This window comes from Tympanuchus pallidicinctus, unplaced genomic scaffold (assembly GCF_026119805.1).
Source record: "Tympanuchus pallidicinctus isolate F22 unplaced genomic scaffold, pur_lepc_1.0 scaffold17, whole genome shotgun sequence".
NCBI lineage: Eukaryota > Metazoa > Chordata > Aves > Galliformes > Phasianidae > Tympanuchus > Tympanuchus pallidicinctus.
This window is the reverse complement of record NW_026294690.1, coordinates 14013481-14040503: the sequence shown is the minus strand read 5'-3', so window position 1 is coordinate 14040503 and position 27023 is coordinate 14013481. Positions and strand designations below refer to the sequence as shown.

Here is a 27023-nt window from a genome sequence, read left to right as displayed (position 1 = left end):
AGGAGTGCTTTGGCTGCAAAGCTGGAAGTTTTCTTGCTGGATGTTGAGAACTCCAAGCAGACTGACAATCTCCTTTCTGTCTAAGCAGAAAGAAAAAGTAAGGCAAATTTAGTCAAACCCTTTGATTGCCTCCAAGGGCTTGGCTGTCCCACCGGGTGATCTGCTGCCTGGTGTCATCCCAGGATCTGACCTCCCCACTGGTGCTGCCACCTGTGATGAAGACACCTGCCTGCCAGAGTGTGGACAGAAGGCATCAAGAGGCCACAGCTTTCTGGAACAACTGCCCCAGGCTGGCTCTGACACAAGGACAAAAGCTCCAGTCCTGTTACTGATCCCCTGAGGGCTTTCCCCTCCTCCACGCCTGTACGAGAGGAGTAACAAAATCCATCTTGTAAGGAAATGATTTTCTTTCCTTGGTCAATCAGAAACATGTGATATTAACCTTTGGGGAACAATACATCAGGTTTTGCATTTGCTCCTCTGGTAACTTTAGGAATTGAATTTAGGACAGACTAAAGCAGTATTACTTAGTACTTCAGCAGTACTGTAAAAATGGGAATTGAGTTACCAGTCTGAGAATCATTGCCTGGATATGGTAACAGCAAGCAGTATGGGAATGCCCTAACTAGACAGTGATTATGTATGTAGGTGAGACTGTGTAATTTACTGTGGGAATGGCTGGGCTTTACCCCTGTATTTAGTCCTTAAGTATGCTCAGCAAACTAATTTCCAGAAGCCTATATTAATGAATTCTGTGGTGTTTTCCTTCTCATTAGACAGACCTGACTCTTTGTTTCCATTACCACTGCATGTCCAGCAATGCATTTCTCTTCTCTGGTTCCCAAGGACTGGCTAACAATTTCATGTACAAAGCCCTCTGCAAAAGCAGCATTTTCTCTGCCACCCCTCCTTGCCCAAACCCTTCTGCTCTTCACTTTTTTTGTCACTGTGTCATGGTCTCTGTGCTCTCCCACATAAGCTTCATCTGGCCACTGCCACCTGCTCACACCATTGCCTTCCTGCCTCCCATGTGTGCTTGGGCAGTGGTTGCTCTTCCAGCTCCATAAAGAGCAAAGTGATCTTATATTTGTGCTGAGGATGGGTGTTTTGCCAGGCCACCAATTTCAAGGAAACATAAAGAAAGCCTCAGTGCAATGTGGAGCACGGACCTTTCTGCAGTGAGTATCATACAGACCACTGAAGCACATGCTCAGCCACTCGTGTTATGTATCACATAAGAGAGCACAGCAAACGTTAGATTGCTTTATGTGCATGTATAAATCAGTGCACATGGCTTTATTTCTCTTTAGAAAGCAAGATCTGTGAGCACAAATGGAGTGCAAGTAGTAATCCACGAGTTGAATTAGAGCCTTTGGGTAAACAGCACAGCCTCACTGCAGCCAAAAAGCATTTGCAAACTTTTCTCCCCATTATATCTGTCTGACAGCCCACCTACAAAAATGAAAATGTGTGTTAGATACAAAAACCAATTAACAAGCACAGAATAATCCAAGTCTTTCATCGAGGAAACATTTTGCTGTATTTATTCTTTCCCACAACCAAGCAACCTTCAAGAAGTTGGGCTCTGCTTTCTGTCAGAGTCACATTGATAACCCACATCGCTGCTTCTCTCCTTTAGAATGAAGGTTTGTGTAAGCAACATATCAGAGAATGCACTGAGATTTCTGATCAATTTGCGGCAGATGTTTGTTTGCATTGTTTCAGAGTTGGGTCATTTTATGAAATAGCCTTCAGCAATCACATGAAATATCTGACAGAGCCTGGGGGGAGCTTGCAGCTTGAGGCTGCAGAGGCATTGCTCTCTTTTGAGAGCAAAAAATCTTTAAGAAACAGCTGAGTGACTGCTTAATGCCTGCCCACAGTGTTCTCTAGCATTCAGCCACGGATCCAGTGAGAGATGTACCTGGAGAGTTAGCCATAAACGGGTGGGAGCTTCAGCTTGGTGTGCTTAGGGTTATTTCCTGTGTTGGCTTGAATATGAGAAGGTCATTCACTGCTGACAAAGCTGATAGCTAACATAGTGCCAGTGGCACTGTGGTTTAGCCACACGCAGGCTGACTGCATGCAGGAGTGGTAATATGTTGAGGGAGAGTTTGGTATATCAGCCGTGACAGCTGCAAATTCTGTTAATTGCTATTGATGGTCAGGAATGTTACTGGATCGAGATGCCAATTCAGGTATGGCCATAACAATGTGCATTTCAACTGAGATAATAATCAATATTACCTTTAAGTGTTGCAAATGCTTTTCTGAATGGGCAATTTGAATGCTGTGTTATTGAAGCTGTTAATCCAGCACTTTACTTGGAGGACATGAATCATTGCTCCCATCATTACTAACTTCTAAACTTTTCAATTAAAGGTAATATTTTTTCTGGCGGCATATTTGGACACTTTATGCTCATCATCAATAATGTGGAACTAAAACAGCAATTAAGTGAGAAAGAAATGTGTGCTCTGGTTTGACAGTGCTGAGTAACCACAGCCCTCGTTAGAGATAACAGATGTTGTGGGGGCCTTGCGCCTCTGAAATATTCTTCCCAAGCTCCTCAGGAAAATGAATGTGCCTAATTTAAATGAAGAAATTCTTCTGTTTTCTGAAATATCATATTGATTTTTTTATTGATTCATCAGTAAACTCATCCATCGGTCCTCTTGCATCAATGAAATACCTGACAGTGTCTTGGGGCTACCACAGCTGTTGAATTCAGTAGAGGAGTTAGGCTGCTTTTGTGTTTTTTAATGAATTGCTCACCTTTGATTGTAAACAGGGAACATTTTCCAGGGTGCATGGATGAAGGGGAGCTGAACGAGAACCCTCAGCTGTTTGCTGCCATGATTGCCCCTTGCACTTCACTTTGTGCCATCTGGTCACCTCTTGGGCAAAGCTCAGCTTGGCTCTTCTATGTGGTCTATCCCTGTGTCACTGTGAGACCAGCATCCTACAGAGCTGGAGCTACCTGGGCTCTTTGAACTTGAGGTTATTCTACCATGCTCATGGTTGCTTTTCTCTTATCACAAACACTAAGGGAATTGCGTGGCTTTAAATCAAGACATACTCATTATTTACATTATTTTTCTCTGATATAAATGCTCAGTTCCCTTCTATGTCCTGCCTGTAATTTTGAAATGATAACTTGGTATTTTGTTCTTAATGTGTTCAATATTAAGATCAAAAGTATTGTACACAGAAGGATGGCTCTCATTTTATTTTCAAAAAGAAATAACATTCTCAGGCTTTAATCCAGTTTATTTGGTGATCACAGCTGAAAACTGGATTGGGAATCTCTGTTGAATGCCAAAGTAAAAGCTGTAAATCTTCATACTGAACAAAAAGAACTGACTTTAGATTTTGCATTTCCATAGGGAAGGAGTCCTTTGGTCTAATTTATTGCCCTAGCAGTGCCTGGGAAAATTTGTTGCTCTTGTCCTTGTGTTGTATTGGGAAGAACAAGAACAGTTTCATTAGATACGAGTTCCATATGATAAACTGTAGATCTAAAAATATCCATCACAATTAGATGATGCAATGAAGCCAGTTTTCACTTAGGAGCAGAAGAGAGTGGGGAACTTGATAAATAACAATTGGATAAGACGTCTGCTGAGACTTCTGTTCTGCTTCTGCTAAAAAATAAGCACAATTTATTGCATTTGTAAACTGGCACTATGATCCAGCCCCACAGCTATGATGTGTGCAATGAAGGGGAACGTGGCAGGGCAAGGCCGGTCCTGGACTGCACTGCGGACAGGGACTGAATATCTCACAGATCCTGGAAAGGCTGCAGACTTCACACCAGCAGCGTGATGCACATTTCCAAAGCAATCTCTCACACTGAAAAAGAGCAGAGGATCTGTGGACACTTAAAGAATGGAAGCTTATATTAGGTGTGACAGGTACAGAAACTTGAAACAGAAGAAGCTGCCACTGGAAGCCCTGAGGTCAAACACAGCTAGTGGGACCTCACGTCTCATTCAGGATCCCTGCTTCAGACAGTGCACGGTTACCTGGGGCCTCACTGCGTCCTGCAGCTGGCTCCTGGAAGGAAAGGCTTTTCAGAGAATCAGGGAATCGTTTGAGTTGGAGGGGATCCTCCAAGGCCATCTGATCCAACTCCCCTGCAATGAGCAGAGACACCCACAACTCCATCAGGTGCTCAGAGCCCATCCAGCCTGACCTTGAGAGTGTCCAAGGATGGAGCACCCACCACCTCTCTGGGATGCTATTTTCATGTTGCTATGACTTGCTTCAACCCCATGCTCCCAGGCTCAGCGTGAGGCATAAACCATTGAAATTAATTACCAAGTCTTTGAGTGTACTAATGCTTCCTAAAGTCTTTGCTAAAATAGCCAGTGCAGGCATAGCGCTGTGGCTGAGGACATGAAATGCTTTTATAAGTTTGGTTACGATATGCACTGTGTGTGTGTGTGAGGGCAGGACACTGCCTTTCAATTCCTGCTCACTCTCCAGCCATTTAGTGCAGGCTAGGAGCTGTAATGAGTAGGAAGGAATTTCACTCTGCTTCAGACAGAGCTATTAAAAGAAAATTATTCTCAAAGTAATTCTTATCTCATGATGGCGTTGCTAAATTGCTGCATATTGTGGGAAAGGAAATTACAAATGTGTTGGCTTTTCTTCCCATTAGAACTATTGTTTTATTACAATTACAGCACAAACATTTCTTTATAAGCCTTTGTAATACTGAAAATGTCCTGCATTAGGTACTGAACATAAGAGAAAGTTAGCAAACTTAAAGAGATGATGGCACACAGTGGTTTACAGATGTGAGCAGGAATGGGAACGCATTTCTTCAGCTGTGTTCCCAAGCAACAGGGGTAACAACACATCCACACTGCCCAGAGGGGTAATTCTGCCTCTGAGGGATGACCCAAAAGATCCCATGCACTGAGCCCTCTCTCAGGGAGATGGTTGGACTCAATGGTCTTAATGGTCTTTTCCAACCTTAACGATCCTATGAATCTGTTCCTACCAGACTGCCACCAGGCTACAATCTCCAAACCTGGTGCTGGAGATATCCCACCTACCTGCCTCCCCTTAAGGACCTTGCAAAGGAGCACGGCACACTTGTGGTTTTATGCTGCAATGGAGATGAATCAGAATAACCTGTGTTTTCACTTACCTCTGGTTTTAGCTTAAAATATTAAATCTAAATGTGCTTCCATTTCCATCCCAAGCAGCTAAGGCAATGGTGTGAAAATAATATGTAGCCTAGAAAAGAAATCAGAAGTACTTTTCTTTACCTCTTTGGTATTACAGAGCATGGGAGTTGGACTAGATGACCTTAAAGGTCTCTTTCAACTCAAATGGTTCCATAATTCTCCATAACTACTCCACGAGCAGCTTCCCGCAGCATTTGCTCATACAGAATTTGTTGGTGTCATTCCCAAAGTGCACACCAGGTGCTTAGGACATGCCAGATGAGAAGTCACCTGGGCTGCCTCCAGATGTGCCACCACTCCAGCTGTGTGCCGAGACTGCTGACCCCGAAGCCAGCAGCAGTCGTGACGCTCAGAGCCTTTTCCTGTTGACTAAGGGCTTTGTCGTCTCTTCTGTTACCTTTAGTTTCCTCCTCTGAAAGCTTCCATGTGATAACAGGACACGAATGCAAGGTCAGGAAACTGCCTGATGTGCCCCAGCTGACCAATTAATCACCACTTGTATATCTGTGGCAATGGGCCCCAATAAACAGCAGTGCTGCAAGCCCTCCTCTTTCCGACTGCTTATCTCCTCTCAAAGCCCTGGCTGGGACCTCAGCAGGAACGTCCCAAATAAACAGGAAAAGGAAAACAAAGGGACATAGGTGGCACAGGTGGAGCAAAACAACAGGCCACCCTTGTGTTAGAATGCACATTTTTGTGCCAAAGCAAATAAGCCAATAGGATGAGAGGTAATGGCCTGAAGTTGCACCAGGGGAGGATCAGGTTGGATATCAGGAATATTTCCAACAGAGCGGTGAGGCACTGGCAAGGTGGGGGAGTCACCGTCCCTGGAGGTGTTGAAGAACCATGGGGATGTGGCACTGAGGGACGTGGTTAGTGGGTAGGGTGGTGGATTATTGGACTTGGCCATCTTAGTGTTTTCTTTCCAACCTTAAAGATTCTGCGATTCTATGAACCCTCTGATAGACCTACGCAGCTGCTTGTAGGATGGGAACCACAGCATTTCCAGCTGGGTTGTCTGCACCTCAAAATGGTTGTGAGGCTGCAGCCACAGTACAGCTGAGGTGGGAGGGGAGGAGCTGCATTAACATCGCTCTGACTTATGGTCTGCTCCCCTCCAGGCCTCCTGGGCAGAGGACCAGGACCCTGGCACCCAGCCCTTGTGCTGCATTGGCTCTTCCTGAAGGGTGCAGAATGGGAAACCATTCTTCTCTTCTCTAAGGATTTGATGTAATTTGAGAACCAAGCTTTATGCAGATGGGAACACGTTAGTAATGTCTAGAAAGTAATTACGGCATATATTATTATTTTAATATTTACTAAGTGCTGACAGTACAATACTTTTATTAAAACTTTAGGGAGGGTGAAATATGCACCACGAGGCATGGTGAGATGGAGATAGTCTTCTGAAATTGCTCATTTATATTTCAATTTTACAGTCACTTTCCTGTGACCTACATTTAATTATATATTGTTTTCTTTGCAGCTTAAATTATGTAAGGTAGCTAATGATTTTAATTTAAAGTTCTCTAAGGAAGAATGTAAATAGTGTTTCTGCTTAGTGAAGGCGTGCTGTGAGCCTAATATTGAAAAGCAATTTCTCATTGTATTCAAGAGCAATGGAAGAGGTTTAGCTTTGCTAGGAGATGGAACGTTTTCTTCTCACTTATTCTGATCATGTAAGAGCAATATGCTGAGGGTTGTCAGGAGATCTCTGTTTAAAAATGAATTGATGAAACTAAATTACTTTTGGCCTTTGGATTTCTTTCTTTGAAACAAGAGGAATCCACTAAAGTAATTTCGCAAAATCAAAGAGCAGCATTTTCAATATTTTTTTTGTTTGGTCTTGTAAGCTGGATAATCTAATGCAACCCAGGTATTCCAGTGATTTATTTTTTTTCTCAGAACAAACTTATTTTAACCAAGTTAGGTTTAGACTTTTTATCTAGCTTGCATACGCTTTGGAGAATGCGCAGTCTTGCGTCAATTGTCACCTAAAGCAATGGATTTCTTAATGGCATAGCACTGGTGATAGCTGTTGAACTTATTAAGTGGCTGTCAAATTAATGAGAAGCATTAGTGAAGCTGACTTAGACACTCCATAAAGACTGGAGTCACAGTGCAAGTGAACTACTGCAGGTTAGATCCTGGAACAAACGTTTGTGCTGTGTTTGAGCAGCCTGCAGTGACTTCTGGTAACTCAAACAGCTCACATTTGACCATTCCAATTTCAAACAAGTCTACAGATAAGAGAGAAAAATCTCCATCAGTGTGATTTTATGAAAATGAGGATGTTAAGAGAGCTGAGGGAAACCAAAACACCAAGAAGCCCAGGGCCTACAAGAAATGAATAACTAAAAAGTAGAGCTCACTGTCATCTGGATTTCACTGCAACAAAGCCTTGTGGAAACCTGGCTGGACTGGAACTGTGGGCTCATATCCCATGGCTTTAGCTAAAACACTTTGGTTTTATGCTTTGTTTTAATTCCTGGTTATTAATTGCCAATACAGATAAGATGCCTCCGTGTGTGTGAGCTTTCCCTTGCATTCCACTAGCAAGATATCACTACGTTTCAGCTACACATCATTAAATATTTCAAAATATATATGCAGAAAGACAGTTGTGTATATGAGGCACATTATTACAGGTAATACATTTGGCCAAAGCACCCAGGCTGGGGCAGGGATGCAGCTCAGCACAGGACACAGAGCAGCCCGAAACCCAAAATCTGGTTGATATAAGGATGCTTCACCACCTGATCACATTGATAATAACTCTTTTTTTCCCAGCACTTGCACACTGAAGCTGTCTCAGACCTTTCTGTGGTTGTACTTAATACTGGAATCACATTCAAAGCGAGGGGTCTCCATTAAAAGACTTCCAGCTGGGCACACATGCTGGTCTGTGAATTTTCCAGCCAGCAGCACTGCATTAAGCTGCTGGGCAGCTGTGAATGTAGAAGGTCAGTGAGGAGTCAGGAGATGATCTCAGGTGCATCTGGACTGCATGGGGCCACACCGCATGGCCAGGCTGAGCAGGGTGAGTGGTTCTGGGCAATTGGAACCATGTTAGCCTGGGGGGTCTGTAATGGGCACCCATCCAGGGACAGCTTTCATGGACACAGGAGGGATGGAGCACTGGGTTATTGGTAGTAACTAGGGGGTTATCAGAAATAACCAGCCAAATTAGCTTTCCTATTACTCTTTGAAGGAAATGAAGGAAAATTCAGATTGTCCTCAATTCTTTCAATCTGTTGCAATGGGGAAGTAAGCGATCTCTGCTACCAGGAGGTTTATTAGCTGGCTTACCAGTTCTGCAATTCTTCATGCAGGAGAAGCTACCCACACATTCTTGTCTTCCAACATGCTCCAAATTCTGACAGTTTACTCTTTCTCACATCCACACACCTATTCCTTAAGTTTCTCCACTTTAAATTTCATTAACATGACTGCAGCAGGCTGTCTGTCCTGCTTTCCCAAGCAGAGCAGAATTTAAGGGCAGTTTTCCTGGTGTCCATCAGTGCAGTCAGATTAAAGGACTTCCATAACTAACAGTGCTTATTTTGTCCTGGAAGATTTACTACAAATCATTTCTAAGAGTCATATTTAGGAGGAGTGGTATTGCAAACATCTGGAACTGCAGCCAAAGGGCAGGATGGGCAAATTATGTTAGGATCAGCATCCCTGTGGATGAACGCTGTGCAGTGCATGTAGCTCCCAAGGAAACAATACCATGGATAGAAATCTCTCTGTTCTCCCTTTGTTGTGTGCCATGGAAGGAGCTCTCACACCTCCTGGATGGAGCAGGGATCAGTGCTGTGAAGATAAAACCAGCTGTTGTAAGACTTTGAGTGGAAGTGTAATATGGCAAGCATTCCCAGCTCAGTTTCATTCAGGTCTTGATACTGAGATCTTAGTAAGATGCCAATTTCAGCTTGAATTGTCAGATAGCTCCTCTTTGTGAACAGCAGCAGTATTGACAGAACAGCACTTTTTGAAAGAAGTGTGTTGTTTTTCCCTAGGAAAAATAGACTCCATATGTAAATGGGATGATGTTATTTCTTTCCTATTTGCACTAAAGCTGCTGAAAAAGAAGGTTGATAGCTGGCTTTCTTTATAGCCACGGCTTTGAATTTGCTGGAAAAACAGGTACTGCTTACGTGACCTGAGCACAAGCTGTTTCAGGGGGTTTCCCCCAGGGCTTTCTGATCTGTGCCTTCCCTGGGAAGCCGGATAAGATGTGTGCCCTGGGCAAGTCCTGGCCAAACCCTGAAGGTCACAGGAGATGAAAGATAAGATTTACTCCATTTCCAGCATGGCTTTCATCACCTATCATCTTGAGCTGAAGGGGACCACGGTGTAGTAAGTGATGTGTACCATAAAGTAGGGTTTGAACCAAGAGGTGAAGAAGCAGCCCTGCAAAAATCCACAGGGACCAATACTCCTTTCTGGACTCTCTGAATCTGCTTCTTAAGAAGCAGCTTGCTGTCCCTTGAACATATCTAAGACTCCAGAGAAAACAAACCAACAAACCTAAACTTCTCTGTAAGACAACCTTTTCTCCAACATACTTGTTTTTTTCCCCCACATCCTTCAACAGGTATCATGCCACCATGAGACTGCAACTAGGAAAGAGCTAATGACAGTGTATCTTAAAATCAAGCTATGATTGTAAATCTGGAAGTAAATTATTACTGCTTCACCTCTGCACTCTGCAGCTTGGAAGATGGCCAAGGGGACACCTGAGACACCCCGTCTCCATCCACATATCTGACTGCTTGATGTAGAGAGCAGCACCCTGAACAGGAGACTGATCGATGAGGATATTCGATGATCCTCCATATAGTGCTCTGAAACACTCTTTCTAAACACAAGACATAGAAAAGCCTGTGTCATAATGAAAAACGCAATTAAAGCTTTGGTCAGATTGAATCCATTACATCCCTCACAAGTGCCAGGTATTGATTTCAGTCTCAACTCCAGGGATATGTAGTCCGATACCTCTGAAATCCCCTGAGCAGGGGCCTAAGCCTGGGCGTGCGTGCCATTTGTATGGCTTAAAACCAAGAATATGCTTCAATCCAACTTTAACTCAGTAGGATTCGGATTTTATTGAATCTGAGCAAACTTAAATGAGTAGATGCTGTATCTGCCGCAAGGAAGATGGCTTTTGAGACTCCATCTGTAAATAGAAAAGAAAGGGCTATTTTGGCTATATTTCTGAATTGGCAGAAAACTGCAGCAGATTACATTATTCAGCGGGTAATGTAATGTTAATGCGCCCTTCTAGCCGGAGGGGAGAGAACTTGAGGTTTAATCATTTTGTAATGCACTTACATTGCCCATTTTGGATTTGTCAGCTGTCATAAATGAACTACAGTTTTATCCTGGGACTATATATAGAATCCCTATTTATATATTTTTCATCTGCAGCTTATGCAGTTTAAATGAAGAAAAGCAAGGGAAGAGGCAGGGCTCAGCTTGGCTCCATTCAGATCTTTGCTCTGTGCCATGCCACCATCCACGCTCACCGTTCTCATGGGCATTTTCAAGAAAACACTCCGTTTCCAAACAATTCACTGAACGTGGTGGGAAGGGAAGCAAGGAAACGCATTTAAACACCACATTTAAATGCAGTCACATAGGAGCAGTGGTTGGTGAACTTCTGCCTTGTGTCTTACATATTTATCATTCGTAAGCAGTAAGCTCCAGGAAATCCTGTCCCGTGGCACTGCTCCTCACTAGTTTTATTGAAAAACTGCAATATCCTATTGCATTCTAAGTTCTGTATAAAGCCACCCACGTTATGGCTTTCTGTATACATATTTTAGCAGCTCTCCAACAAAGACCATTCCTCTCTCGGCTGGCGGGTCCTGCTGCTTTCCTTGCTGCATCTCCGCACTGTAAGCTGCCTGAGCACTGATTAATGGCATTGCCAAAGAAAAAAAAAATTGTAAATAGGTTTTCAGCTTGCAGAAGTATTTGAATGGGCTTGCTTTTTTTGGAGGCAGCCATTTGAAACACTCTAAGGGAAACTTGAGAAAGCAGCATGTCCTGCTGGTCATAAATTTCAAGTATCCTCATTGTTTCATCTTTTAATCAAATTCTTATTCTGGAAGTGATTTCTGTAAGGAGTTTTGCATCGACTGTTCTTGCCACAGCTACATCCTGCTAGCCAAGGGATTTATTTTCTCCAACAATAATAATCAATGATTTTTAGGATGTGAGAGTACCCCTGTATTCATCCCTAGCTTTTGCCTACAGAGAGCAAGATAATTTATACAGAAAATGCAGTCTATCCTTACTGCAGGACAGCGTGATTTATCGACTGTGCATCTGTTTCATATAAAGTACCCCAAGTAGAACAAAAACCTCCATTCTAGCAAAACCAGGACATTCTCTTTAGTTTTCAATAAATCATGTTCTACCTATGGGACACCTTGTTAATGACTATACACTAAATCCAGAGGGAGATTTCTTTCTTTTCTTTTTTTTTTTTTTCTTTCTTCTTTTCCTCTTTTTTTTTTTAACTATCTATAACCAATATCCTGAGCTTCTAGGGCCAATTGAACACCCTTGTTGCCCGGGGAAAAGCCATTTTCATTTCAGAGGGAGTTTGGCTTTACCAAGCTGACTACATCAAATGTCTCAGCAGTGACATGTGACAGCAAAGGACCATGTTGGAGTGACCACAATTCATAAATGAGCCCAGGAAAACCATAACCCCAAATCTTCCTGGGCTATGCTTGCAGTGAGCAACTCTGTCTTTAATAAATTTTTTCTATTCAGGGTGCAATTTTTATGTGTGGTAGAGATGGATGGATCTCCAGTAGGAACTCGCTGGCTTGATGGAGATGTGGCACTGAGGGACGTGGTTACTGGGCATGGTGGGGATGGGTTGATGATTGGACTTGATGACCTTAGATGTCTTTTCCAGCCTTAATGATTCTATGGAGTGAATGAGAAGACCAGAATCCTCCCCTAAATGCTGCAAGGATGGGATGGAGCGAAAAAATGGAGAAGGTTCACTTTGTGCTTTCAGCCCCAACTATCCCAAACGAGCAGAGGTTGAGCAGAGTTAAGACTGGAAGGAAAGCTGTGTTTGCAGCACAGCACTGCTGAAATCCATGTCTGAGTCACAGCCAAGCTGGGCTCAAGGAGCCTGTATCTGTCAAAGGCATTGATGCAAAGCTGAATTCATCATTTGAAGGCTTATATCGATGTAACTGGGAGTGGAAGTTGTTTTTTCACTGAGGGCATAATTCATGCAGGAGGATGCTTACAGCATCCAAAAGGCTCAAGGCTAACTTAATGATACTGTCAGTGAAGTGCAAAGGTGCCGAAGGAGAATGGAGTAAGTTCCTGTACAATAACAGCCCAATAGGAAGCCACAGCTGAATCTGGGTTCCCATCCTTTGGGCTGCCCTGTTGTGCCTCTGCACCTGCCTTGTCTCCTACCCCGTGCCCAGTGAAGTCCATCCATGCTGGAGGCAGAGCTGTGAGGGCTTTGTTAGTGGCTGCTGAGGCCTCTCTGCAGAGTAAGGATGGCTGGAGGTCCACCATCACTGATGGCAAAGCCCTCAATGGGGAGCTGGAGTTGGAGAACAGCAGCTTTGAGGTCTTGGTCTCTCCTGTTTCTCCTGGACTATGAGGGTCTTGATTTCTGATAGGGCCTCTTGTTCCTACTGTTAAATAAATTACAGCATAGAAATACCACAGATGGAATGAGCTGAATCCTTGACCTTGTTTCTTTGCTGCAAAAAAGCCATGTGGTGCTTCTGCCAGTTCCCCTCTTGCCAGGCAGGACTCAAACAGCTCCCATCATTACACTGCCAGTCCTTTGTCCCTGGACCGAAGGGCAAACTGAAGTCACCTTTCCAGCACAGTGCCAATTGTTGAGACATGTTGCTATTTCTGTGTTGTGTCCTTTGCTCAGGGGAGGTGCCACCATGCTGCTGGGACCAGAGCTGGGCTGAGCTGTACAGCCTGCAGGTCCCTGTTCAAAAGGTCTCTTCTCCACAGGAAGAGAAGAAGCCCTTAGGCATGAGAACACCTTGATTTGCTTGCTCCTTTCCTGAAGCCAGGAACGCCCCAGGCTCCTCCTTGTCCTGCCATCATCAACCAAGGCTTCTGGCAGCAGTATGTGTGCTGGGATGCAATTTTGGGGCTCTCTGTTCACAGAGCACTTTTCAAAAAGCTTTGCTCTGTGCTGGGGGCTGTGTCTGTGCAGTGTTGTAGCAGGTTCTGCTTTGGCCTTTTCCTGACTTTCTGGAGAATCTTACTGCCTAACAAGTTAAACTTTTTGTCATGGGAAACTGAGTCACTCCATTATGAATTCAAGGGTCAACTGAAATCTTATCTCCTACGTCTCCCCTTTGGAGAAATGCTTGTGTTTTTGACTGATGTCTCATTTAAGATAACTAAAATAATTAAAACAAAGAAGAAAAGCAGTGGATTGAGGAGGTGAAGGAGATGTGGACTGTGACCGCCCTGTCCCACTTCCCTTGGTTGTATTTTGCTTTCAACGTCTGGATAATTAATAAGTGCTGTTTGACAGAGTGTCTCATTTAGGATAACTAAGAAAACATGACCTTCTTCTCCAAAGCTGTTGCCTTTAGAGCTTGGTAACGTGCCATGGACAGTGACTGAGGGGGTCAAGGATTTTTAGCTGGAAGACTTTTTCTCAAAGGAAAAAAAAAACAACAAATGCTGACTTGTTGAAAATGTCTTTTTCACTTTAAGAAGACAGGTTTCAATATAGCTTTATTTAACAGCCTGAAATATTTTCAGTGTTTAAAATGAAATTGCTTTCCAGATATCCTCTCTGAGTCATCTTTCTCATATTCAGAGGTAAGATAATTATAAAGTAATTACAATAAGGCCAGAGTGGAAAAGGTGCTTTTCAAACTAATCTAGAGATTCAGGCCAGACTTCAGCTGATTTTTTTTCCCCTTTTCAGCTCACATTTCATTTGTCCTGAGATAAAGAAATATTTCCAAATCTTCCAAGTGCAGAAACACTTCCTTGCCCAGTACTAATTGCTTGATTGAATTTTTGGTAGACAGATCACAGCTACCTTCAATTAATCAGTTCCATGCCTGCCTTTCTCCACAGTCTCTGACCCGTGGCTCACTCACAGCTGCTGAGCTTTGCTGATTCATTAGCCATTTCACTCGCATGGCACATGGATGTTTCCTGCCTCCATAGACCCTCACTGCTCAGAATTTGAATATATCTTCTATTTCTCACTTAAACTTCACCCCTTCCCAAACCACTTTTGCCTCTGACTCTGAGTTAATGGCTGTCACCAGGTGCTAGGGTAGTTGTGATAAGGGGTATAAAGGCAGCACAGCATCCCCAGATCCCTCTGCAGGTAGGAGATGTCATGGTGTTCTGCTGCACTAAGTTGGTAGCCCTGGTGCTGCTCCTAGAAGTTAGTGCAGCCCCAGTGAGGCTGTGGACTTCAGGTGTCTGTGGTTGTTCTGAAGGGCCCCTTTACTCTTGTGAGCCAGGAAAGTGGTAAGGAACATTTGTTTCTTGGTTGCTTCTTTCTTGGCAGAGGCTGGTCATGCAGAGTACCGTGAAATTGGGGCTGTGAGGGTATCTCAGTTTGTGGACCAAAACCTGATTTATTCTTTTCAGCTTAAACTTGTATGTTTTATTGCTGCTTCAGCAATGGATAGCTAATGTTTTTGTTCTGTGTAACTTCCTCAGTCTTTTCAGTGTTAACAAAAGAATTTTGGGTTTAGGGTAAATCCATAGCTCTCCTGTTCCTTTGCCAGTAAAAAAAAAATAAAATCCTTGAGTATATTAAATCATTCTCTTGCTGATTGCTGCAGGGATTTCTGCTGCGAGGTAAACCTGCATTTTATAAGGATTACCATCAGGATGGACATTTGTGAAATGCCCCAAGCCCTGTATATGACACACTTCTCCTCAATTGAAGGTGGCCATGAACATGAGTAAGAACTCAGTTTTTGTTCCCATCCCAGAATATCAGTTTCTTTAATCAAATTAACTAATTGAAAAACGAAATATTAAGACACCTTAAGATGAGGGTTTGTGCCCAAATAGCTGAATTCCCTCTGTACCTCCAGATCTCGGTGTGCTCGGTTGGGAAGCTTCATTGACACGGATCTGCTCGGAGCAGGCACAGGGAGGGAGCTGCCTGGATGGGGTTGTGTCACTGGGAGTAATAAAACCATACTGAGCAGGAATCACTGCACCTAATGAGAATCAGATGCAGTGTAGGATAGGCCACAGGCGTGCTCTTATCTTTGCATGCTGGGAATTAAGTACATAAGCTGAGTATGACTTGGTTTTACATCTTATTTTTCTTCCATAACTTCAGGAAGAAATGGGTTTGTTACCACCTGTGCATGTAGGGAAGCTTCTGTGGTATGTTCATACATGATAGATGTATCCCATCTCCTCTGGGATGTTGGCTATGCTTGTGGTGACCTAGAGCAGGTATGGAGTTAGAAAGGACACTTATAGGTTGTCTACTACAACCCCTGTGCAGTCAACAAGGACATGGAGCCCCATCAGGGACTCTGAACATGTCCAGCCTGACCTTGGGTATTTCCAGGGTCAAGGTACCCACCACCTCTCTGGGCAGCTTATGCCAGTGTTTCACCACCTTTATCCTATGAAACCCTTTTTCCTTATACCCAATTTAAATTTAAATCTCTCCTTTTTTTTTTTTTTTTTTTTTTTTTAAACCATTTGTCCTATCACAACAAACCCAGCTGAAGAGTCCACCCCTTTCTTTCTCATAGCCTCTTTAGTACTGGCAGGTTTCTGGAGGGAAGTGGGGACTCTGTCCCTGTAGCACCTGGGGTGGGACAGGAGTCCTTAGGTCTCTCAGCTGTGGCACAGAGGAAAAGTGTTTGATATGAAGGAAAAAAGCCACTTCAGCATTTCCTCCCTCATCTGAGATTGCAGTTATGTCTGCATTTGTGAGAAATGCAGAAAACACTGGACTTAATGAATTTGCATCTGAAACACAAATGGAAAGGGGGTTGTTTGTCAGTGAAGCATGACTGGAAGGCAGGTGATCTTGGTGTTAAGCCTTATTTAGCCTTAGTGAATAAATCTGGGTAAAGAACCCTATTGCTTTTCTTTCAATGGGCAATAACTCGGAGAAAGTCTTTACTTTTCAAATGAGGTGTGCCTTGAGCTGCAGTGCTGAGTACAAGTGGTGTAGATGATATTAGGGAGCATCTTCCCTGAGCTTTCGTCGGGCTGGTGGACAGCTTCCAGAGTGGAGGAGAATTGTCTGGTGCACAAGAGCTGCCCAGAGCTGGGATGTAGCTTTCCAGCATGTTGTGCTCTGCACGAGGGGACTCACAGCTGTGGTCCCAAAGGGACTTGAGGGAAAGCAGCATCCACCCACAGTGCAGCCAACCAGCAGCGCTGCAAGAGCTGTGTGATGGGGAGAGATCTGTGCCAATTATCGACTTAACTGTGGAAGAACCTTAAAGCTCACAGTTAAAGGCAAAGAAATTATATGCAGTGAAGATTTTAATGAACAGGAAGACCTATGCTTTGTCTCAAAAGCCACTTCTGACATTAAAACTTCCTGGTTTTTTAATTAGGAACATAATGTTTTGTGAACTGCAGTTCAGGAACTGTGGGGAAAATAGTTTATAGCTGTCGTCCCTTTCTTAGCCAATGCTCTCAGTTATTTTTTCCCAGAGGTTAATAACCCAGCACTTATTCCCACCCTGTCTTGCATGGCAGGTTAACTCCACAGGGCTCTGTGTGTATATACACATGTGTACGTGCATGCACATCTTACATAACAGAATCACCATTCAGGCACTCAGTGATCCGAGACTAACATGAGTGCTTGGCCATTAGAAAGCAGAGGAGAGGGCAGTATGGGGGCTGTGGGCACCTGCATGTCCTCGAGGCTGCCACTTCCCCAGGAGCTGGTCTGACAAGCAGGGTGGCGTGGGGGGACCTGCCCACAGCAGGGATTGCCTCCTCTGAAGGCTGCTGTACTATGCAAAGCACTTTAATAAATAACGCGATTTACTGGCAATTATGTAATTATACCTCTGCTGTCCTGAGCTGAGCTCTCAGGCTGAGGCAGGTTTTGTGTTGCTCTCTGCAAAGCAAATTGGTTGAGAGACTTTTTGCTATGCATCTGTTTGCTGTGAGTCTGGGGGTAGCAGATCTTTCTGCTGCTCCCATGCCTACACAGGCTCCCTGGGAGTGCACCCATGTACCTGCTATTCCTAACTGCTCAGAGGTGTGTGGCAGCAAGGTTGGGGTTTCTCATCTCTGGGAGATGCTTTTTAAGCCCAGGAGCGCCCTTCTTGGGATGGGAGCATTTGAAGAACAGTTGGTATCAGCTATTGCTGCTCCTCCTTGTCCACAGGGATGGGTTTTATTGCTGTAAATGACTCGGCTGGCAGCGGGCCCTGCTCACACCCCATGTTTTGTTGAAGCTGTAGGCTGGGAATGGAAGATGAGGAGCATCAGGACTGGCAGTGTGCCATGTGGGAGCAAGCACAGACCCTGGGTGCTGCTTGGGTGAGCCTGTGAGCCTTTTGCTGCATGGGAAGATGCCTGTGAGGGACAAACATGTCTGCATAAAGTCCACTGTGATCTGTGTAGTACCTCTGCATACACACAGAAGGAAGGAAGGGAAATCAGGACAACAAAAGTTATTGGGCTGAAAAATCCAACATATTGCAAAATCTGACCTGAATGTGGGCTCTTTCCCTTTCTTCATTGTCACGTTTGGCTTGGCTTCTGATTTTTAATACCACTGCTCAGGATGCATTTTGCTCCCATATTAGGAATAAATTATATCGGCTAAATGTCAAGCTAATGTGTTAATTCTGTTGCAATGCAGTGGCAACCCATATAAAAGAACTCCCCCCAGCCCCCATGCACCTTCCTCTGATTCACTCTGTGGCTTGCTAACAGTTCTGCAGTGCTGTAGATCTCAAGTAACTGGATAACAACCAGAAAGTTTTCTCCTTATTGCCTCCATCTGCTGCACTGTGATGAGAAGCTGCTTCTTGCGATGCATTTAAAATAAGACTTCCACTGCTGTACACTGCTAGATGGGGTGCTGGCCCCTTCTCCTTGCTTTCTGTGATGAATAAGCAGCAGCAAGACAAATAAAGTGGTGGTTGCTTCTGTCAGATCTAGCTCTTTGTGCTGCAGGCTGGATGAAATATCCACATAACCATAGCACCAGCCTGTATTTATTTAAAAATATGAAACTATTTATAATGGAGAGGTCATCAGTGAGCTGCATTCACCAGTGAGGGCTCTGGGGAAGAGGCAGCAGTAAGCAAAAAACACAGGCAAGCTCTACACAAATGAGAGAATGAAGTGGCATCCTTTGAAATGTCAGTTCTGAGTAGCAATTAGAGCCTGGAAGTGTGGGGGGTTCCAAGCAGTTGAGTGCTGTGGTGGGACTCCTGGAGGATGAAGGGCAGCTCTGTGCTACACAGGGAAATGTAAAAGGGTTTCCTTTATGGAACTGATGATGGATTCTCCAAAGGCTGCATGTAGGTGAGCATGAGCTCTGCCGGGCACGAGCTGGAGAACTTCACAGTGAGAGGATGTTGCTCTCTGCAAGAGTGTGCTCAGAAGGTGCTATCTACCCTTGCACAGCTCTCTTAGGCAATGATGAAAGAGGGGAGCAGGGCTGTGCCATCTCCTGGAATGCGTTTCCAAGCATGAAGCAGTTTGCCCAGAGACACTGATTAGAGTAACTTCATGCTGCTGCAGTGGTTTGATAGCTCTCAGTTCCCTCCGTCATGTCTGCTGTTGAAATGTGTTCAGAAAAACCCTTACACCTTGAGCAAGGGCTGGCTGGTCTCTGCTGACTTTGTATGCAGGCAGAAGCTAAGTGTGGTGCTGAAGTTAACATCAGGATAATGAATTGAAAGAGGTCAGAACAGATGAGGAGATGAATATTTCATCTTTGGCTTGCTATGCCCTTTCAGAAATTAATTTGTGTCAGGCAGTTCTTTGGCACTTTTTATTTTGGAGCTGTCTTTGCCTCTTCCCATTTCTCAGGCTGCCTTATGCATACGTGGCTTTTAAAAGTTTCTCACTGCAACTTTCCCCTTACCCACTCAATATTTTCCTGCTTTTAGTGACCACAAAGTTACAGCCCATTCAGAGAGGTTGGAACCAAACCCAGGGCTCCATACTCCTTCCTTCTCCTGCTCAGCCCTCTGGTTTCTGCCTTCTTACCCATAACATTTTTTTCCTCTCCTGCCCTGAAACTCCACTAAAAATTTCCCAGCACTTAGGAGTCTCTGCAGACATGAAAGCACAGTTCTCATCTCCCAGTTTCCATCCCATTGCTGGGCCCAAGGCATTTTATTTTAATGAAGAATTTTGTGGGAATTCCTAGGGGGACTTCTCACATCCATATTTCCTTGTAGAGCTGCTGCTGAATCATCTAGGAGCTGAAACTTGCTTGTTGGAGAGCAATGTGTTTTCCGAAGTTATCGACATGCTGAAGTTGGACCTTGTCCAAAGCAAACCTTCCACTCTGCCTTGAGTCTAATTCCTGTCATATTGTGGAGGATGAATATGACTCATCTCCAGCCAGTAGAGTTGTACATAGGGCCTGGCGACACATAGAGGAGATGGAAAACAGAGCCGTGTACTTTAGAACCAGCTTTATAACCAGCACGTTAAAAGTACAAGGACAATTTCTTGCTTTGCGTGTTGTCTACAAAGAGCAATAGAGGAGCAACATCTGATAAGGGCAGGCACCGACATCTCGTGCAAGGTTATTTCCAATGGGCTTTCTCCCAGTTCTGGTTCTCTCTTGAGTGAACCACTTGCTGCTCTGTGATGTAGTTCTGTTTCCATGGATCCAGATCTTCAAATAAAAGCTCACTTGATGCAAGTCAGAAGTGTTAAGACTTCTACGGCAGTAAAAAAAGAAATGAGCCTAACAGTGCTGAGATGTGACTATTGGCATACATAGATGTATGGCAGGCAGTCTTCATCACCCTTGTGGTGCTATATAGATGTGTTTCTTGTGTGAGGCTTTGAGCAGCCTTGGATTGTGGAAAGCCTCTGAGATCTCATGCTGAGGGCTGAGCACTTGGAGCTGAGCTGTTCCTGTTGCCTGATGGAGACAGCACTCAAATTTCTTCCATGTCAAGTCTGGCAATAAGCTGAGGGCAGGGCAGTGCTGTGGGTGCCTGGATCTGGGCTGGGCAGAGCAGGAAGGTGGAGCTGCTTCCTCTTGGAGCCTCCCGGGGATGTGACTCAGATGTCACAGCTGACTGTACTGATCCTGCTGCCAGGAAGGGATGGTGTTCAGCGAGTCACTTGTCATTCTGCTTCTGCCCAAGGCCCCATATGTCTTCCAGTCCCATGGCTTAGCAGCTGTACAAGGCAGAGTCCAGAGGACTATGTGGACCATCTTGAACATTCCATCCTCTCCTCACGGTCCAGCCCTGCTCATGTTCTGAGCCTGCATGTCCTCACTTGTGGAGGAGAACAGTGAGAACTTTGTGGGCTTTGCACCATTTCCCCCATATCTGGTCATTCAAATCTTACTGGCAGTGGGAAGCTAGATTTTCTCTACAAGAGGAGGTTGAAACTTGCATTGAGATGCCATAAGATAAGATGCCCATGTGGCAGAGGAAAGCCCACTGTCACACTGGCTGTGGAACAAGGGAGGGAGCTTGTAAATATCACATGAAGGATGCCAGCGTGTGCCATGAGGACAAGCTGCTTGCTGCTCATCCAAGCCCTTGTGCTGCTGCTCACTATCTCATCTGACACCCAGCTGGAGTTGGTTTGTTAGCGCTGCTGCCAAGCCAGGCTTAATCTCCAGGGCTGCAGAAAATGTGAGGCTGGAGCAGGAGGGAGCATACAGCCAGCCCCTCAGCCTGTCATACTTCCATGATGATGCTAGGAAAATACAGAGCAAACAACACTGCAGGAAGAAACTTAGCCCACATACAATATACAAGAGCTGTTCCCATGATGTTTGCTCAGCCCCTGGTTAATTTAGTGCGCGGGGCGATCTGGCAGATTATGCAGCGAGACATGCTAATTCAGGCCTGTGGTTCATGTGAAAGAGTTACAAGACAGTCTGGGAGACAATGCAAGATAATATTAGGACGCTAGGCAGGGAGTCAGGAATCCTAATCCTGACTGCCACTGACCTGCTCCCAGGCCCTCAGTCACTTTTTGGAGCTGCTTGGAGAAGAAGAGTATCTCCCTTGATGTTCAGCAGAGGGAGATCTCCATCCCAGCTGAGGCTTCTGGCCTTTATTATATATAAATAGTAAAGATGATGGTAATCTTTCCAGAGAGGGTAAAGCACTGCAGGGGTGGTGTCGCATATCCAAGATGTTGCTTTCTTTGGATCAAGCTTCTGTGTGAAGTAGGTGCTGCTTCAGCTTGACATTGCTTTTGCAGGACCAGTAAGCAGTAAGTTGATGAGAGACATTTCTGTGAAGACACAACATCAGACACTGCAATGAATTCTTGTGCTTCTAAACGTAAGATGGGTTGTATATCTTCCAAATCACTGAATGATATCTGTGGTGTGTTAATTGGCTCTGCTTCTGAGAACATTTATGTGTGTGCTCAGCCTTACATATGTGGCTTGTCTGATGCCTGTAAATCACTCTCATGAGAGCAAAGCAAAGCCGCTCCCCAGATGGCTGCAGGATCAGGGCTGTGCCGCATCCTCGCCTGCCCTGACTTTTGCCAGAATTACAGCTGTGACCTCCCAGCTGCTTAGCACTGCTGAAGGAAGAATGCGTCCAATTCTGAAGGAATTCTTTCCCAAACCCTCAGCATCTTCTGTTGCTGCGCTTTGTTGCGACTTCAGGCAGTCGTAGAGGACAATAAGGTCTCCTATGAGCCTCATCTTCTCCACACTGAACCATCCCAGTTCCCTCAGCCATTCCCCAAAAGACTTGTGCTCCACTCCCTCACCACCTTAGCTGCCTTTTGCTGGGCACACTCCAGGGCCTCAATTTCTTTCTTGTAGTGAGGAGCCCAATGCAGAACACAGTACTGAAGATGTGAACTTATGGTACTGTAAAGACCTACAGCAGAAGCCTTTCCATTTAGCTGTCTCCCATTAGCTTTCAGAGTTTAAAAAAAAGAAAAGTAAGAATACTAAGTTTTAAGCATTGAAGATGCATGAAGAAAATAGGTGATAGAATGGAGATAGTGTGTACCAGTAGAAGAACAAGGAATGTTGTCTCTTTTGCCTCAGCAAAAGTGGCAGTGAGTTTGAAGATTCAAAGAGGCTCACTGTATCTGCAGAAGGAAGAATAAAGGAGGACTCTTGGAGTCTTGGGCAGTTGTGCTGACTTTCAATAGCACAGATCAGAGATAGTCCTTCTCCATTTCCATCAGTAGAAGCAGAAAGAGGAAAGTTTATCAGATGGCACAGATGAACTAGGATAGTAGGGTAAAGCTATTGTCTACTGAAAAGTTCCTCTCAACTCATGTGGGTCCATTAAAATAGCAAAAGAAAAATTCCCAGGAAAGAATGTAAAGTGGTAAAACTTAATATGTACCAGGCTAGGGCAGAAACTGCCTCCTTCTGTGAATAGATTGTAGACAAGAAACATTAAAGTCAAGGCTTTTTCCATTTTGAAAATGCTAGTGGTAAATGTCCTATGTGTCCTACATGTCACAGACCTCCACTGCCCCAAATGCTGTGTGGAGGTTTCCTTCAGTTATCTTTTGGAAAGTTAAGACGTGGCAGGCTCAGCCTGCCTTGCAAAGAAAATCTGATCCTTAATATAACCAACAGGCTGTGCCCTATCCCCTCCGCTCTGGACTCCTCGAGCTCCACAAGGCTGGGAACAGACCGACTCCATCCGTGCCAAAAAGCCGCACCCACAGCAATCACATCCTGGAACAGAGACAGCTTCTGTAGGGAAGGTATGCCTGAAAGAAGCTGTAAAGCTCAGGAGCACGATGCCAGTGAGAGTTAATCAGATCTGTGCTTCTTAACTGGGGAGGGTTTTTTTTTTTTTGTCTTTTTTTTTTTTTTTTTTTTTAAACCTTGCTTTTTAAAATGAGTGCTGATTTTGTGCTATCTTCAGGATACCTGTGCTCACATCCAGGTGGTCAGACAGACACTGTGCTCTTGCATTGCACCCAGCAAGCGTGCCCACGTCCCCCGTGCCCAGCCTGCTGGGTGTTATTTAAGCTGTAAGATATGATAGAGCATGCTTTATGGTGCCATTAATTGATGCTATGGGTGACTTTAACCACCTAAGAAGTATATTAATGGCCCTATAAAATACACCCTGGAGTGTCTTAATATGCTTATGAGATTGATCGTCAGCTTTGTATTCCACTGTGTGTGTTATTATTGAAATAAATTGCAGAGGAGGGCGATAGTGCATCCCGGGGAGGGGTGAGTTATCTTTTCTTGGGCTCTTGTGGTCCCAAAGTCATACGGTCTTCTGTGGAGCATGCTGTGAGATGGTGCCCAAACCAGTGAAAAACCACAAGTGTGTCCATGTTGGCTGCTCTGTGGCACTGACCAGATCTGCATGTGTTTGGATCTGGAGCTTTCCTCCAAGAGCAGCAGCTGCCATGGAGCAGTACCAGCTTGTACAGAAACACAGTGCAGACAGTTCCTCTCTGGTAGATGTTGGGACTACTGTGGACAACAATTCCTGTTTGGGAAGTGCAGTAAACCATGATTTTCCTATTGATAGATGCTGGCAGCATGACTGTACCAACAGGAAAACAGCCAGACCTTGTTTAAGGTTTCTTTTGTCCCAGGATCCAAAGGGTCAGGCTTTTGAAGCCTCAAAGCCCTTGATATCAAAGTATTGAGGGTCTGTTTTTTAGCTGGAAATTAAAAATTCATTCTGTTGTATTAAGTTATCTATGCTTTCATTTGTAGCCTTAATCACTGTCTTTTTAAGCACAAAATTTCAGAGATGCTTATGAGACCAAGAGTGCAGACTGGCGTTGTTCTTGGAAAAACCATTTTAGTTTCTATTGTGTATTTGAGGTGGGACTCGAAGCCCACAAAACCCCTTCTGGAGGAGGAAGAAAGGCTCATTTCACTTATCCTGACAGATTAGAGGCTGCTGACAGATGGGCCACCAAACCATAGTTACTGTAGATGGAAGAGCAAGGGAACTAGGCTCTGCTCAGAGCTCTCAGTCAGTCCAAAGTAGCTTTTCACAGCAGTGTGATGGGCAGGGAGCTGAAGTGTGTGGCATCCCATGTGGGGTGAGGCCTGAGCAGCAGGTGAGGCAGGATGGCTGCAGAGAGCCTTGCTTGGGTGAGAACTGTCCATGCTTCTCCCTGCTCTGTGGTAGGCAGCCAGTCAAACACAGTGTGTGTGTGTGGAGGAAAACTGAAGGGAGGGTCCTAAAATCAAGAGAAAGCACTGGGTGAGGTTTGTGGGTTTTGTTAATTACCCGAAAGATCAATTTTGAGAACACAGCGGCCCAGGCACGAGTACAGCATTAGCATTACGACAGGAACAGATCACACTTGCATTAGTTTTGCAGTGTTTGTGAGCAAACAGAAAATGACCCTATTAAATCTGTCGCGCCATAAATCTTACCAGCAAAATTGCTTTTCCAAATAATGTTCTTCAATGTATTTTTTTTTCCATGAGGCACGAGCAGTTCTGTAAGCTCTGCTCAGGGCAGCCACAACTCATGTGACACTCAACATGAGTCCCAGATGAATTTTAGCTTGGTGGGGCTGTCACATCACACATCACCCACAGCAGTGGTGACGAAAATACATCACACCCAGGTCCCAGCTGCAGACAGGACTCTCCTTGGGCTGTGATCTCACACGGGTGACACAGCCATCAGCCAGCAGGAAGATGAAATACAAACCCTTCCCTTCAGCCACGCTGCTGCATTCATTCCCTGGGGGACTTAGCTTGATCACTGATCCAGTTTTTACTGGTCAAGGCACAATAAAAGTGTGCCCTGATCCTAAAAGTGACAAACTGGGTAGCTGGTCACAAAGCCAGCCAGTGCAGACATAAGGCAGCTACAGCTGCAGCAACCTAGAGAATCAGCACAGCTTTCATTGGTAAGAAATAAAGCTCCAAGTGGAAAGAAACATTTTAGAGGAATGGAGGGGATGTAAGAGCTAGGCGTAGCAGATAACATATTAATCTGCCTATGATAGCGAAAATTTCTTTCAAAATGTAGTGGGCCTTAATGAAAGCATGTCTGGCACTGAAGAATCCAACATTACCTTTGGCAGCTTTGTTTCATAACTGCTTACCCTAACAGTTGGAAAACAATTTATTTCTTGTCTGAGACTGCAGAGGGGCAGGCTGACAAAATGGTGTCTGACGTGGAGGGGCGTATGGAGAAAAGGGGTGGAATTGAATTCCTCCATGTGGAAAAAAATGCACTCTCTGACATTTATTAAGTCGTGCTGAACATTTATGGAGACCAAACAGTGGATGTGAACACCATGAGTGTTGGTGTTCAAGAGGCACTTTGCAACGCCCTCATTAATATGCTTTAACTTTTGGTTAGTGCTAAGGAGGTCAGGCTGCTGAATTCAGTGGTCTTTGGAAAGTCCCTTCCAATGGAACTATTCTACTCTGTTCCATTTTGTTGCGTTCCAATTTGTATTTCACGAGTCCATTTCTGCATTTCCCTTTGCTCCCAGGGAGGCAGGTTCTGCTGTGCTCCTTGGAAGGGGCTCCGTTATTCATTTCAGCTTTTCGAGCCCTGGCAGTCCCACAAGCTTCCCATGGAAGCATGCAGAGCACAGGGCTGACTGCTGTGATCTTTCAACGGGACAAAGCGTCCCCGTTCCCTGGCTGTGCCGCTCAGGCTGGAGAGCACAGTTTCTGTGGCTGCAGAGCATTGCTTGCAGTGATGGGGATTTGAGGAAAAAGCTGTGGGAGGGATCTTGGCTGCAGGGAAGCAGTGATGGGGATGCTGTATGTGAGAGGACAGGACTTCCTCTTTCGTCTGGGACAGATGGAAAGGCTGGGAAAGGCATTGCTGTCATCCCACTTTTGGGGTCCAGGAACCAAGCCCAGCTGAGCTGCAGCCACAGCTGTTGCATATGTCCCCCAGGTCTGTTGGCATCACAGATCTTTTGGGTACATGCATGGCCTGAGAGACGAGAGCACACCGGAGGGCAGCACAGGGAACAAGAAGGGGCTTTGCTCCTCAGGTTCACTTCTCAGTTCTGATTAGCACTGAAATACAGCATGCACACATCTGCAACCAAACTCCTTGCTGAATGGGGAATGGTCGAGCATCAGACTGCTCAAAATGAGGCCTGGCTTTCAGGTTTAGAGGTATGGAGTGTGAGCGGGGAGGGACAGCTGGTGTAGGCACAACGACAGTCCCACTGGAGTTTTTGCACGAGTTCAGGGTAAATTTGAAGAGCGCGTGGATGGACGCATACCATTCCTCCCCGCCAGAAACACATCAGTGCAGTCTGTCCCGCGTCTAAACAACTGCATGGGAAAAACAAAACGCGAGAACATTATTGACGTTAGAAATTCCAGCACTCCGGAGCAGACGAGCAGAGAACCGAGAACTCGCGCACAGCCGTCTCCCAGCGCCGCAGAGCGCTTCCTTGCCGCGCTCCCAGCTCGTGCGAGCCTTCCCACCGCGCCACCCGAAGGCACAGGTGGGCGCCCGCCCGCACCTGCGCGCCTCGCAACGACCGCAGCCAAGCGCGGCACCCATCGCCCCTCCGCACCGCCGCGCGCACGGCTTTCCCGCGGGGCGCTCCGCCTCCGCCCGCCCCGAGCGGCGCGACCCGGGGTGCGGGGCCGGCACGGGGGCGGGGAGGCGGGCGGGGGCCGGGGCGGGCCGTGCAAAGGCG

The 27023-nt window shown here is 45.2% G+C and overlaps 1 long non-coding RNA gene across 1 annotated transcript; it reads left to right on the top strand.

The window, feature by feature from the left end:
- The first annotated feature begins 13175 nt into the window (after positions 1 to 13175).
- LOC128078542 (uncharacterized) lies at positions 13176 to 23934 on the top strand. Its single transcript, XR_008205696.1, has 3 exons — positions 13176 to 13337; positions 21624 to 21706; positions 22981 to 23934. It is a non-coding gene; the product is annotated as an uncharacterized LOC128078542 (long non-coding RNA).
- The last annotated feature ends 3089 nt before the right edge of the window (positions 23935 to 27023 follow it).